Source organism: Bacillus rossius, chromosome 3 (genome assembly GCF_032445375.1).
Source record: "Bacillus rossius redtenbacheri isolate Brsri chromosome 3, Brsri_v3, whole genome shotgun sequence".
In the NCBI taxonomy this organism is placed as follows: domain Eukaryota; kingdom Metazoa; phylum Arthropoda; class Insecta; order Phasmatodea; family Bacillidae; genus Bacillus; species Bacillus rossius.
Genome location: NC_086332.1, coordinates 106,434,533 through 106,449,227, shown reverse-complemented (window position 1 = coordinate 106,449,227; position 14,695 = coordinate 106,434,533). Strand labels below are relative to the sequence as shown.

Genomic DNA, 14,695 nt, shown 5'->3' with positions numbered 1-14,695 from the left:
GCGTAGGCCAATTAAAATGTTCAAAAATTAAAACAGCCACAATATTTCATTTAAAAAAAGAGCTCGTGTAACTCAGTAGACATGATATAGGTAAGTGAAACTTCTTTGGCAAAGAAACCTCAACTCGTAAGTCTATCATACGGGGTAAAACGACAGAGAGAGAGAGAGAGAGAGAGAGAGAGAGAGAGAGAGAGAGAGAGAGAGAGAGAGAGAGAGAGAGAAAGACAATTTTCTAGATAAATTATAGTACTAATAAGATTTATGGAAAGTATTCAAAGGATCAAAATGAAAACATTATAGCCAAAATATCAGTTTAATTTTCCATTTTACTTCCTCGATATTTTCACTAATGTTAATATTACATCTTTATGGTAACTAAAATATTAAACGTACGTTAGCAACCGTTAACACGTTGTTTACAATATTTTTCACGTAGCTAACCTAACCCAACCTAGCGTTTACACAAATCTATATTATTTCAAATGTCACTAACCTAACCAAATCATTGAGCTGCTAATGGGTAAATTATTTTAAAAATTGAATTGTCATTTTACACAATGATTAGAAATATAACAAGGCGCGGGGTTTTTGGGCATTCATTCTTTTTTCGAGTTTTTAAGAATTCTAACCCATTTTTGGAAAAATATGAAATGTATGGATTATCGTCAAAAAAAATTTCAAAAATCTGAAATAACTTTCATTATATGCTCTTTTACTTCCTCTTTTCATTACAGCCTGCGGAGATAAGAAATTCCAATTGCTTTGGGAGATATCGCCGTTCTTATTTTGCAATACAAGCCCTATGTAATCATTCGACCGTCGCCATTTTTTTTTGCCGTGTGTGCGTGAATGCCTAAATAACTGAAATTTTTCATTAGGTAAGGTTAGTTATATTATAAATACTTCAAAATAACCGGAATTTAAAAATAATATCAATTAATTTTACTTGTATTGTTTTAAGTATTATTTTAAGTAACTGACCTGACCTAACAAACCGGGACAAAGGTAGATTAGGTCAGGTCAGCTACATTATAAATACTTTGAAACTGAACGGGACATTAAATATAATTAAATTAATTTTAATGGTTGTTTAGTTTTAAAGTATTTATAATGTAGCTGACCTAACCTAACAAACCGGAATAAAGGATTAACAGTAGGAACGAACGTAATTTTTTTTACGCGCAACAATATCCAAATAACAAATAAAGCATAAAAATTTCAAACGTTAAAAACTCACCTAAGTTGGAGGCGGGTACAATTCCTTTGCCATTAGTAGAAAATGATGTAGTCGTTCACCTACGTCGCGATATCTCCGACGGAACATGAATTCCGCAAGGTACCCGACGTAGTGGTCAACTCGTCGACCATATCGAGGTACATTCTGCCTTACTTCCCGCTAATGTCTCTATTCTTTGGGTGTTCGCCCCTTTGTCGGGATCAACAAAGTTTATACTATGATTTACCTTCAGGTGAAGATAATCATGCTGAGAAAGACAATTATAAGCACGCCAACAGTCGCTTATAATTGTTGTTCCAGGTGAAAAGTACTTCTTGATCACACGCAGGAGCGTTCTGCTAGTACGATCTTTGACAGGAACGAGAAAAATGTTATCACCATTTCTCTCGATCCCGCCAAAAACCCACTGACCCTGGATGACTCGCCCCTTATTGTACGCTTACCAATTTTAGCCTCATCAATTTCAACAACGTTCCCCGGCCCACCCAAAATCCCTACATTTACGTCCAAACTCCACTTAATTAAAACTTCCCTACAAAAGGATGTCCAATCTACGACGGTTTTCAAACTAACATTACAATTCATCTGAATGTATACTGTATTTGGGTGATGAATTGTAAAAAAAAAAATAATAAGCTATCTTCATAATTGTTTTAACCGAAAGATGACTTTTGGAGAACCACGTGCTGTTTCTGAAAGATTTTTTCAAAGAACAAGGTGCCCTTTTAACTTTTTTGTTGGCACGAGTTATTGTTGTCCGATGACATTGAAAAAAATCACTGTCCTCGGCCAACTCAATTACCGTCCCACATTGGTCGCTCTTTACCTCACTACTTAAAACTCCATGATCAACTAAAAATTCAAACAACAATATCCAATCATCACACAAATGCACAAACTCGAATACATGCAAGGAACACCCGCCGCATAGCTGACTAATCCCAGAAACACAGGCCATTTCAAAGACAGAAAGTAACACGATAATGATACACGAATTCCAAGAACGACTACACCATCTAATGAACAAATAGCGGAAGTGACCAAGGGCACCCATACCCGGGGGCAGGGGGGGGGGCCGTGGGCCCCCCCCCCCCCTAGCTTTCAGGTAAGGAAAAATGTATAGTGTAGTCAGGTGTTTTACTTTAAAGAAAATTATTTAAATTCGGTATTATGTATAAATGGTTCAACACGAAGATATTATTGTATATTTTTTTTACACGTCTACTTCATTTTTTATGTTAGTTCAAGCATTAGTTTCTGCTGCTGCGATATAAGGTGTTGTGAACAGGGAGAAAACGCTGTTCAAGCGCAACGCCCGTGGCGAGTAATTCCCCTTCGTAATCCCGCCCAAGCTCACGCGATAACACAAAACAGATTTAGACAAGTCAGAGTTAGACGACGCGACAGTTGACATGTACTTGTAGACGGCGAAATGTTTTGCTACTTTTTCGTCATAATAATGTGAATGTTCACAAATAACATCTCAAAACAGAGATTTTTCAATAGTCTTTAGGTCTACATTTTTCTGCATCTGGTCTAGATTTAGTTTAGTGTATTCAGTCAGTATAAATAACTTAAGTGTAAAAAAACGATTGTTATTATGTAGTGTTTCTTAGTTTTCCTCATTCGTCACATCCGCTCAGAATATTCACAATTTTTAAGGTAAGCTAACACCTTTAAAGTTACTCAAATAAGAATTATTGTTCAGAAAAGTCTACAACGTAAAATTTATTTTGGAATTTTGAATTTAGAGGAAAACCACTTTTTCCCTTCAAAAGTGTTTAAAGGAATAAGGATTCCGCTACCTTCAGTAGACTCGGAAGCAATTTACACTGGAATCTCGATTTTACGTACGCTCACGGTCGCTTGGATTGCATTCGTAAAATCGTTATCTTCATAAAATTTTAAACACCCCATCCCGTGAAGATACATGTTATAATTTATTGAACGGAATATATATAATATTAAATAGTAAAAACAATACCTGCCCTCTGCCCTCCCCTGCGTTCCCCTTATTTTTTTTAACATTCCACAACTTGCCTCATTGCACGAGTGATATAAAATTAACATCACAGCGACTAAACACAGTTGCACCACGCATTGCATCATGTTAACTTTTGTGTGGTGACAGTAGGTTGTCCGACATGCTTTTCTTGGATATCTTTCCTTTTCGTAAGACGCGTGCTACTAAAATAAATTTATATTTGAGTTTGCAAACTTGTCCACTCCTTGCCAGAGACGACTGAACACAGACGAGACTATCCAGGGTAGGGTTGATGAGCTGGAAGAATTCCCTGCCTTGCAATTTTATGGACTTCACCTTATCATATTTATCAGTTAATCTTTAACAGATCGGCTTGAAAAATATTAATGAACGCACTTTTAGTAACATAATCGAGAACAAGCACACAGTTCAGTGTACACCTGTACTGTTTCATAAAAGTGATCATAGGTAGGGATTGGAAAAATTCGCGGTTTCAATGACCACTAGGATAGACTCCACGATTCTCTATGTACTCGGGCAAATATCACCTGGCTATTGGCTACCGACTCGGGACACCTGTTTATTGCGATTCTTATGATTCGATACTTCTTTTGTTGAGTGTTTGCCATTGGCTCAGAGTCCTTCAGGTAAATTGCGGTCCAATCACTGACGCAGCATTAAGCTAAACGAGTTTGGATTCCAGCCTGTCTCGAAAGGAATCCGCGAATTTTTACGGTCTCTAATCATAGTCTTATTTGGTGAAGAAAAACGCTGCTCTGTAACGACAGACATTCATTAAAAACACAGTACATTTTAGTGCGAGCATCCCTTGAATTTGTGATAGCCATAGGGAATTATTTGTTTGTATAGTTAGTTAAAAAAAGCTTAGTTAAAAAACCGCTCGTCACGTCTACTTGCTGCGTCACTTATACCATTTTTGAGCGTTTTTTTACTGGCAAACCGATGCAGCGAAGGTAATGAATGCGACACATGTCAAGATAATGCCTAATGGCATGGGTTGCTGGATATTAGCGGAAAGGAGAGGAAGTAGCTACTCAATATCGTTTCTTTCTCTCACGCTTCACAAGGTTTCAAGCTCAGTTGCTATGCTCACGAGCTGGAAATGTTGGAATGGGTAAGGAATGTTGAGTATAGTTCATTTGCGGTAAAATAAATATTTTTACGGCCTTGACATAATTTTTCAATCGAAGAAATTTCGAACTATGCGACAAATAGTGTACCTAGTCCATTTTTTCTTTTCGATTTTGAGTTTGATGACGCAATAACGTATACAATATTCACTAACGGTAAATGGATGTTGTATTAGCTTAAAAATATGAATACGCTGTGCATTAAAATTAATATTTTTATATGTTTTCGTAGTGTTTTTAATTTTTTATTAAATAAATTTTGGTGTCAAATTTTCCGAATTTTAGATGGTTCCTGAAAAATGTATTCGTAAAATCGCGGCTTCGTTGAGTCCGGGCTCCGTAAAATCGAGGTTCTAATGTACTCTTAATTCTGAAGTTAAGTAATGAACATGTTATTTAAGGGTTTATCAGGGCCGTATCTACACGCAGGCTATCTAGGCTGTAGCCTATGGGCCCGCACCACAAATAGGGCCCGCACCACACGACACGAAAAAAAAATATATATATATATACTGTGACGTGGATCTTCTTATATTCTTAAAATACGCGTCGACATAGTGTCCAGTTGTTTTGTGTGGATTAATTGCGCCGAACTAAACTCTTCTGTGGAAAGCTGACATGAGTTATGTCAGCATTTAGAAATTTTCGATTATTTTCATTGGTTTTGGTGTCACTTAATTCCTTAACCTCTAAATACTGTTTGGTTAAATTGTCTAGTTAAATAATAAACTAATTTTTTCTGCGCTTTTCTATCACTAAATAAACTTATAGTCCTCGACTACTGAATCCATCTGTGCTAATTCTAAATGATAAGCAATTATGATTCATATCGAAACATAGTAATATTCATTTAATTGTGAAACAATTATTGACTATAATTATAAGCGTAGTTCAGGTGTTACATTTAAAAACAACTGTTTTCTGACTGTGATAACATATTTAAATCGTTTCTCTCCCAAAGTTGAATCTTTTGACCAACACGTTTTAAACTTTATAATTATTTTAATTTAATTTGTACGCGATATTTATTTATGGGTAAAGAGAGCAATTAGTTGAAGGACTGTATTCTTGATATCCGTGTACCCAAGACGCTGTAAAAGTATAAGGACTGTATTCCTGCATTTTTGTTGCTAAAAATTCATTTGTTTCAATAAAATAGTTAATAATTAATTAATAAAGTAGCCAATATAGATTTTTTTTATGGCGAATGAGTACTGTGGTCTAGTATTTTAGTAACAGGACAAAAAATTTTAATAGGGTCAGAACTGGAACTATTTTATGGCTAGTAACAAGCCGCAGTTAAGTCTTCCAAAATATTAAAAAAAAATACTTCATACCCCTTAGGGGTCGTCCATTAATCACGTGATGTTTTTTTTAAGCAAATTTTTAACCCCCCCTTCCCCCGTAGTGATTTGTGGCGAGGTTTCAGACTACCCCCCCCCCCCCCCAAAAAAAAAAAAAATCACGTGTATTTTTTTGGTACAAAATATTTTTCAAAAATTCAGAATATTATCTTCTTCCTAGTGTGTTAAAATTAAGCACAGTGATAAAAATGTCCAGACACACATTAAGGTTGCAGGTTTATTCTCACTAGCATAAAAATAATAAAGGAAAGGCTTATATGTGATTTACGCATGTATTCGGTGCCAAAATCACATTCTTACTGGTGACTGGCAAGCCGAGCCGGGTGGTTCATGTTGCGGCGGGCGGGGATATTGTTGCCTGGCTACGGTGAGTCAAGGTCACACGTCGCTTTTCGGTTTAGTAGAAATCGCGCGAAAAAATAAATACACGTGATATCTCTCCACCCCCCCCCCCTCCCACATTGTGATATTTCGTGATTTTTCCCGACACCCCCCCCCCCCCCTTTCGAGCCTCACGTGATTAATGGACGATCCCTAAGTCTGCCCCCCCCCCCCCTACTAATTATCATATGGGCGCCCTTGGAAGTGACCGTTGTAATTACACATCGTTTTGAACAATAAATGAATAAATCATCACCTATTGGTTCATTTGAATATTGGCCTATCACGAACTATCACGTGACAACATTATATAATAAAAAACTATTGATACTCGTAAACAAAAAACAATGGTTAACGCGGTGTAAATGTACAGGTATAGTGATTAAAATTTAAAAATTCGATATCTCCGAAAGTAATTGGAATTTCTTATCTCCGCAGGCTGTAATGAAAAGAGGAAGCAAAAGAGCATATAATGAAAGTTATTTCAGATTTTTAAAAAAATTTTTGACGATAATCCATACAATACATATTTACCCCATTTTTTATATTTATTAGAGATTTGATTAAAATAAAAAAATTAATAAACTTCAAAATAAATGCTCAGTATATCAATAATTATTTATCAATCAATAATGATTCATTAACAACAACTCTAAAACAAATCTGTAATTTGGAATACGCCAATTCTCTGAACGAAATATGAAATACATATCAGTTAGCACTATCTATACGGGGAATGCAGGGACTGCTATTTCACCAGCGCTCTCTACGCTGCAGATTCTACAAGGAGGAACGCGCGCGCGCTGGTAGCAAATATAAAATTCAAGGCATTCACAGCTGGCTGTACAGGATACCTATACCTATTTTCTGAAACAAGCGCAAGCACGCACACACGCTGTCTTATTCTCTCGTTCGTCTATCTCTATCTGTTCTATTTTTATGGCAGAGAACGAATTATCACACAAAGAGAAGAACGAAAACGAGCCCAGTAACGTATATAACATAGTTCTCTACTTACATACTTTCTGTCCTGTTCGCATCAGAAACGTTTCACAACAATGTTACACGAAAACTTTGCATTAAAATGCGGCCCAAAGAAGTTTCACTTCAAAACAACACCACCATATTGTAACCAACTATAGGACACACACATAAACAAAATACGCCACATGAAAAACGAGCTCTAACAAAGAGAAGTATAGTGGAAAGCCTCGACTGACCGAACGAAGTCCAGCTGGTGCCGTCCCCACTACCGCCTCGCGCGACCGCGACACGCCTCTTATAGACTAGGTGGAAGGGGAGGCCTGGGGAGGGGAGAGGTATCCCTACTGCGCAAGACCGAGCTGGCCGGCAGTTTCCGAACTGATAAGACATGACGCTCTGCGCGCTGTTGGCCTCGACTCTGCTCCATCCCACACGCGTGCTTGTTGTTTCATACCACCACTCACGTGTCGCTCCTCTGCATTTTTCACGATGGCTCTTTTGAATTCGTTGCTTGGTCGCAAATGTGGCCACCAGTTATTTAGCACACTGAACGTTATTGCCAGTCGTAAAACAGTTTGGCAATATGTGTAATTAAACACAACATGCACGAGAGCTATCGTGATAGATTGACAGGCACTGAAACAACTAGCAAGGCGTACAGAGCGAGCCCACCCGGCTAGTCAGGGGTGTGTGTGTGTCGGCGAGGCGGGATGATAAGTGTGACGCTAGCTGGTGCTTCTAGCACGGTTCTCCTCTTCTCGTCGTGCATGACAACTGTGAAATATGAGCGGTGACCGTAACATTGAATTATTCTGAAAACACGCCTTTTAACCATTTTAACTCTTCTAAAATTACAAAAAACCAAACTACTTATCGGCCCTCAGCAAATTATTAAATGCTTTACGTAAACATATGCCACTCTGATATCTTGAGCAGTTTTCCAATCGCGTTGTTCTTCCTGAAGCTCTGCACGCCGTGGGTAGCTCTGCACGCCCGGATAGGCGGAGCCGCAACAGTGTTCAGTGCGAGCTGAAAGTCTTAACTCCGGTTCGGCGCCAGCCTAGAAGGCATTTAGTATTGCCTCTTGAGGATACCCTGTTCCAGAAAGAATGCACGCGACATACGCTATCAGTCTGTCGTCATCTCTCATTACTCGTTTCTCCTGCCTTGGAAAACACTTATTTAAGGGTTCTGGATTCAGCTTATTTCATTTTTGTTTCTTCTAAACGCTCTGTTCACTTGGATAGATTGTGTAATTAACAAAAAAAAAACTTTGCTATAAACTGACACAATAATGATGGACAGGACACTATCAATTTAAGAATACGTTTTATATTTAAAAAAATACTCATACGGATGGAAGTAGGAGTAAATATGTGTGGTTTTAATAAATGGTTTATTTTTATTATGTTCCTCACAGTGAAAAGTATGAAAACAATTTCACCGAAAGCAATTAAAAATATAAGAAACAATTACATATTTTAAAATGAAAGTTCCCGTATAAAACGGTATCCATCATCCTTAAAGGCCCAATGTGTTGCAAATATATTTAAAGGGATTAGATGGTCTCTTGAATGTCTCTCTTACGCTGTCAAAGCTCGAATGTCAAGTTAAACCACTAAAACACCATCAAATTATTTTTTTCCAACTAACATTAATGCTATCATTTTAATACTTGTAGTAATAAATATAAATATGATATAACTGAAACATGATCTTACCAATAAATGTACCTTTACACTACAGCTATCCCATTAAAAATTATTTATGAGTTAACTTTTTATGGAAAATAATTGTTTTTGATACTGACATCCACATGTTGTATGCATTGTAGAACAAACTTGTTATTAATGAAATAAGAGCTCGAAACCAATGCAGGCCTACAACATAAATTCAATGTGGCATATATTAAATTTTTAGTTATTCCATACAAACATTAGCATCAGCTAGAAGTTCGGGTTTGATGCTTCGACAGCTGCTGGTCACGTGGCATCTGTACCAAGATAATTCTGATTGGTTGGGACCATTCTAAACCACTAAACCATTCATCATCATAGAATTTAAGATAATGTCCTAAATTTAACAAACACAAGTTTATTAAAACTATGGCCATTAAACATAATCTATGTTATCACTAGAGACCCGGAAAATTCGCGGGTTCAATGACCTCCAGGATAGACTCCAATATCCTCTACACTCGGGCAAATGCCAACTGTTCATTGGCTGCTGACTTGTGAGTCGTCTCGCCTGCGATTCGACACTTCTATGAGTGAGGGTCTCTATTGGCCCTCAGTCCTCCAGATTAACAGTGAACCAATGACAGAAGTAGCACTAAGGTATAATTATTTGAATATTAGCATAACACGAAATGAACCCACGAAATTTCCGGGTCTCTAGTTATCACCTAAAAATTCTTATTTCAGTTGACTTTTTAAGTAATTTGTATGTAATCTTGGTCGTGCGAGTGAGACTTTAGTCTTCCGATGAGGTAGTCCTCTTGTTATTGAAGCTTTCCGTAAACATTTCAGCATCAGCAATGTGAGGTGAGGTTAAACAAAGTAGGGGAACCTGGGGCAAAATGGGGTATCTAATGGTTGGAAGGTAATATAAGTAGAAATGTTACAAATTGATAAATTTGATGTAAAAATGATACTTTAGTCTATGAAGAATAACTAAATCATAAATTGAAAATTAAAAATTACTATTGATTTTAATAATTATCATTTAAATAAGAAAGTGCATTTCACCCCATTTTGCCCCTAGTAAGGGGCAAAATGGGGTAGAATTATAATAAATTTGGAAACCAATAATTTTAATTTTCTAAATAAGTTTAATATATAGTTAACATTAAGCATTAAATAAGAGCATACATTTATGTTGAATGAAAATACAAAAATCTATTGCAGTTAGTGTGCACAGGGTTCACAGATGTGAACCACTTCGCCATCATCACTGTCAACACCAGCACACGAATTGTCAACCAAATTTAAACTACTTGAACAACTTATCCATCCTTAATTTGACTTAGAATAAAAGTCATTGCAGTACAGGCACTCCGCATCGTCATCTTGACTTTCTTCACTCTCACTTATTGAGCACTTGAGGAGAGGAGACTTTATGTTTTTCATTCTTTTCTTTTTTCGCTCATCTAAATTGAGCTGTTTCTGTGCTGTTCGTGTCAATTTTTTGGTTTTTTTAATTCTGGATGAATAGTAATTCTGCCTTATAGGGAGATGCAGTAAAAATTGCTGTTGTTCCAATTTTATGTGTTTTCCTCTTTTCGCCTTGTGCTACTTTGGGGACAGGTAGAAAATTTTCAGGAGAACAATTTGGGAAAGTGGAGAGAGTAGCTCTACTTTGAAAGGATGTTTCAGGCAAGGGCATTGAAGTTGCTGTTTGGAGTTCTGCATCTGCCGAGTTAAGAGCATCCTTATGGGGGTCATCTGTGAGAGGAATTTGCAGAGGTGGTTCAGTGCTAGGACCATCAGCTAGTAAACCTATGTCAGTGGGATCTGCAGGAAGAAAATCTATTTCAGTGAACACATTCCTATCAACAGACCAGATCCCAGTCTTCCAAAAACCATTGATGGCAGTCAACATAGTTGCAGCCTGCAAGTAAGCTGATCCAAACAGAGATGCAAGCTGAAATAACGTCACTACGCGTCCAGGATGAGAACGCAACAATTTCCTCACTTCATCTTCGTAATACTTGCTAAGGGGCTTCATGAATGATAAATCTTGTGGTTGTAGATGATGGGAACAGTGAGGAGGAACCCACAATAAAATAACACCATTTTCCCGGGCTGTATCATATAGTTGAAGGTTTTTAGTATGAGATGCATGCCCATCAAGCAAGAGAAGCACTGGTGATTGTTTGGATTCTCTAGAAAAGATAACAAATTTATGAAATCATGAAATAAATTATTCCTTTGTGATCCATCCTTTATCTTCAACCTCAGCCCATGATTTCTGTTTGAAACTCTTGTTGCATTATTTTCCTTGGAAATATTAGCATAGGTGGTATATAAACACCAGCAGCCGAAAAACAAATTTCTACTGTTACAGTTTCCCCTCTTTCAGCTGAAGTCACAGTACCAACCTGCCGTTTACCCCTCTGAGAAATAATTCGGGAATGACCTTTGGGATTAACAGTGATTCCCGTCTCATCAACATTATAAATTTTATCTACAGTGAGGCCATATTTGTCAAAATTTTAGTTAAACAAACATGGGGCAAAATGGAGTAGTAAGGTACCCCGTTTTGCCCCTTGAGAAACATTTTTGGTTACAACCTTCTAGCTAAAAAAGTACTTATCTAAAACATTAGATGGCATTCATAAATTGTCGCTAAAGACATGCACTTTTTTATTAGTATAAGTATAAATTTTAAATAAGTAAGTATATTTAGTTACCTTGGCTGGAATATCACGTAAACATTGCAAAACACACAGTCTGAAACAGCATACTGCCACTTCTAACGAACTGCAAACAACAACATGGCTCCGGATATGCTGTGGCGCTGTGTTTCACTTTGGAGTTTACGTTCCGTCTACACATAACAGGTGGCAGCACGTTATTGACGATAAAATCGTGGTACCCCGTTATGCCCCGCTTCCCCATTCTGCCCCAGGTTCCCCTACACTTTGATTATTAAAATAACTCTCGGAAACAAAACATCGCAAACTAGTAAAAACAGCGCCAGAGAGAAGGAGTGGGTCAAAAGTAAGAGGGGGGAGGGGGGTTACGTATCCCTGTACCAGGGGCCTCCGGTTGAGTTTCAAGATTCTTTTTAATTCATTGGAAACCTACGAGTTATGAAATACGCGTACGCACCGCATACAGTTATGACCATTTTAACGTTTAGTCTTTAGATTTGGTTTTATTTTTGGTTTTTGAAACATTGCACATTAAGGGTCCCTGGGTCCTTGGTTGCCGGCGACGGCCCTGCCCGGAGAACAGCTCTTCCAGTTGACGAAGCTTGGATCTCAGCGTCAGCGACGAGTCCTTGAGGAAAGATAGTTTCGACCTTCACTGGTGAAGCGTATTGTTTATTTAGCTTAAGGGCTCCGCCTACCTGGTCACACAGACGGTGCGCAGAGCTTCAGGAAAAACAACGCGATTTCAAAACTACTCAAGATATCCTATTGGGGTATGTTTACGAAAAGCATTTAAGAGTTCGCTGAGGCCCGAAAAGTACTTTTAAATTTGGATCATGTTTTTAAGGGCGCCGTCTGGCTAGAGAGTAAACGCGTGACCGCGTACATAGCATGTCGTTCTTGCTCGGAGCTGAGTGGCGACATTCGAAACTACTCTTATCTCCTCCTCACTGCCCCACCCCACTATACCCACCCTCCTCCTCACGCCGACACTGCTGGCCAGATAAGAGCCGCCCTGCCGCCTTGCCATGTTAGTCCAGGAAATATGTATACGAAAAAATCATGGACAAATTGCAAGAAAAGGTTTTTTTACATCAAAATTCGCAGAAAAAATCGTAGAATAACATATCCGAAATCCACTTTCTTTTGGTAACTTTTTTACCGGGTTTTGTCCCGGAAAAACGCGAAAAAAAAATAATAACTCAAAACCGGTGCATCTGACGACAAAATCTGTAGAGACAAAAATTAAAGATAATTAACTTTTCCATAACATATCCAAAGTTCAAGAAAATCCGCTTATAATTTCTGCTTCGTTTCCGGGATTAGTCCCGGAAAAAATATTAAAAATGAAATAAATCGAAAATTGTGCACTTTACAGCATAATGGTTTAGGAAAAAGATAAAGTAAACAATGTTTTTCATAATATATTAGAATTTCACACAGATCAACATTTAATTGTTTTTTTTTTTTTGTTTTCCAGGAAATGTCCCGGAAAAAAGTTATAAAAAGAAAAAAAACGGAAACCGTGCACCGTACTTCAAAATAAATCGTGAATTAAATTAAGGGCAAAAAAGTTGCATTATATAATTGAACTTTATCAAAATTTGCTTAAAATTTATGTACTATTGTCCTGGTATAGTTACTATTTATACGATTGAATTCCCATTCCCTTGTACTGAGTGAATGAAAACGCAACTGCGATTAAATATGTCATTGACGGAGGATATTTACTTCATCAGTTACCTTGGCCCCATACTGCAATTTACAACGAGATCGCTCAGCTGTACGTTTCATCTTGAAAAATTATGGATTAGCAACTACTGTATTTGATGGATATGGGAAAACTCACAGTACTAAAGACACAGCACATATGAGAAGAACAAGAGGTAATGCATCACCTGTAGTTGAATTCACAGGAGAAATGCAACTATCACTCCGTAAAGATATGTTTCTTTTGAACGAGCGAAATAAAGGACAATTTTTAAGGTTATTAGCAATACATTTACGCGAAGCAGAATGTCCTGTTGTCGAAGCACCAGGTGATGCAGATATTTACATTGTCCAAGAAGCTCTAAAATGTGCAAAAGAACAGTTGACAACAGTTATAGGAACAGACACAGATGTACTTGTCCTTTTACTCTACTACTTTGATCCACAATCACATAACTTTTTGTGTTTAAAAAGTGAACAAAGGCAGAAGAAAACATGTCACATTAAGGAGCTAAAGCTGCAGCTCGGTTATGAAAATTCTTTTCTGCCATGCATTCATGGAATGTGACACAACATCACACATCTATGGTATAGGAAAGGGGAAAATATTGGATCTGATCCAGAATGAGCCTTCAGGCAACTTGCGAAAGTATTTTCAGATAGTATTCCCAGTGTATCAAAAGAAGACATTGTAAAATCGGGAGAACAGCTGCTAGTACGCCTGTACAATGGGTCGAGAAGTGACACACTCGACACTTTGCGTTTTAAAGTGTTTAGTGAGAAAGCAGCTACTAGTTCCAAATGTGTACAACCAGAACAGTTACCTCCAACTAGTGCTTCAGCTCGTTTCCATTTCTTAAGGGTTTTCTATCAGATACAAGAATGGAAGGGAATTAAGATGAATCCAGAAGAATGGGGATGGAGAAAATATGGCCACCTTCTCTTGCCAATTTCGACAGACAAGTCAACAGCTCCGGAATGCCTTTTGAAGGTAATCAGGTGCACTTGCAAGGAAGATGGTTGCGGTGCATCCAACTGCAGTTGTAGGAAACACGGCATCACATGTTATTCTGCTTGTGTAAACTGTCATGGATCAACCTGTAAAAACCGGCGTGAATTATCTCCCGAGGACTGCAGTTACTGTGACGGTTTTTAAGGTAGGGTGTTCCTACATATTCATGCATGTTTATTCAGTATTGTGTGTTGCAGAGTGCATCCCAATGTGTGTATATTTTTCAATTTCTTCTCGAAACAGGTCACTGGAAATCTTGTGTAAATTTAATTGAATGGTATGTTTTGTGAGAATGGACGTGTCGAATTTATCTTTCAAACGATAAGCAGTTGAAATGAGTCTGATTTTTTTTCTGGAAAATAATTAAGGTAGATTTCAAAAACGTTTTAACACATCACTAACTGAAAAAGGAATATAATTTAAGTGACTTTAAAATATATTATTGAGAATGAATATAGTTCGGATCTGATCTAATTTGACATGGGATACAATTCTTT

The 14,695-nt window shown here is 37.5% G+C and overlaps 1 protein-coding gene across 6 annotated transcripts in view; it reads right to left on the bottom strand.

Moving 5' to 3' along the window:
• The window catches only part of LOC134531111 (proton-coupled amino acid transporter-like protein pathetic), a 122,199-nt gene that overhangs the window by 57,605 nt on the left and 49,899 nt on the right, over positions 1-14,695 (bottom strand). Inside the window, exon 1 of one of the 6 annotated variants that reach the window (XM_063366665.1) lies at positions 7,136-7,331. The exons of the other annotated variants lie outside the window; for them this stretch is intronic. The gene's annotated coding sequence lies outside the window, so the exon portion shown is untranslated. Of the gene's footprint in view, positions 1-7,135; positions 7,332-14,695 lie in introns of those variants that run through there. 6 annotated transcript variants of the gene reach the window in all.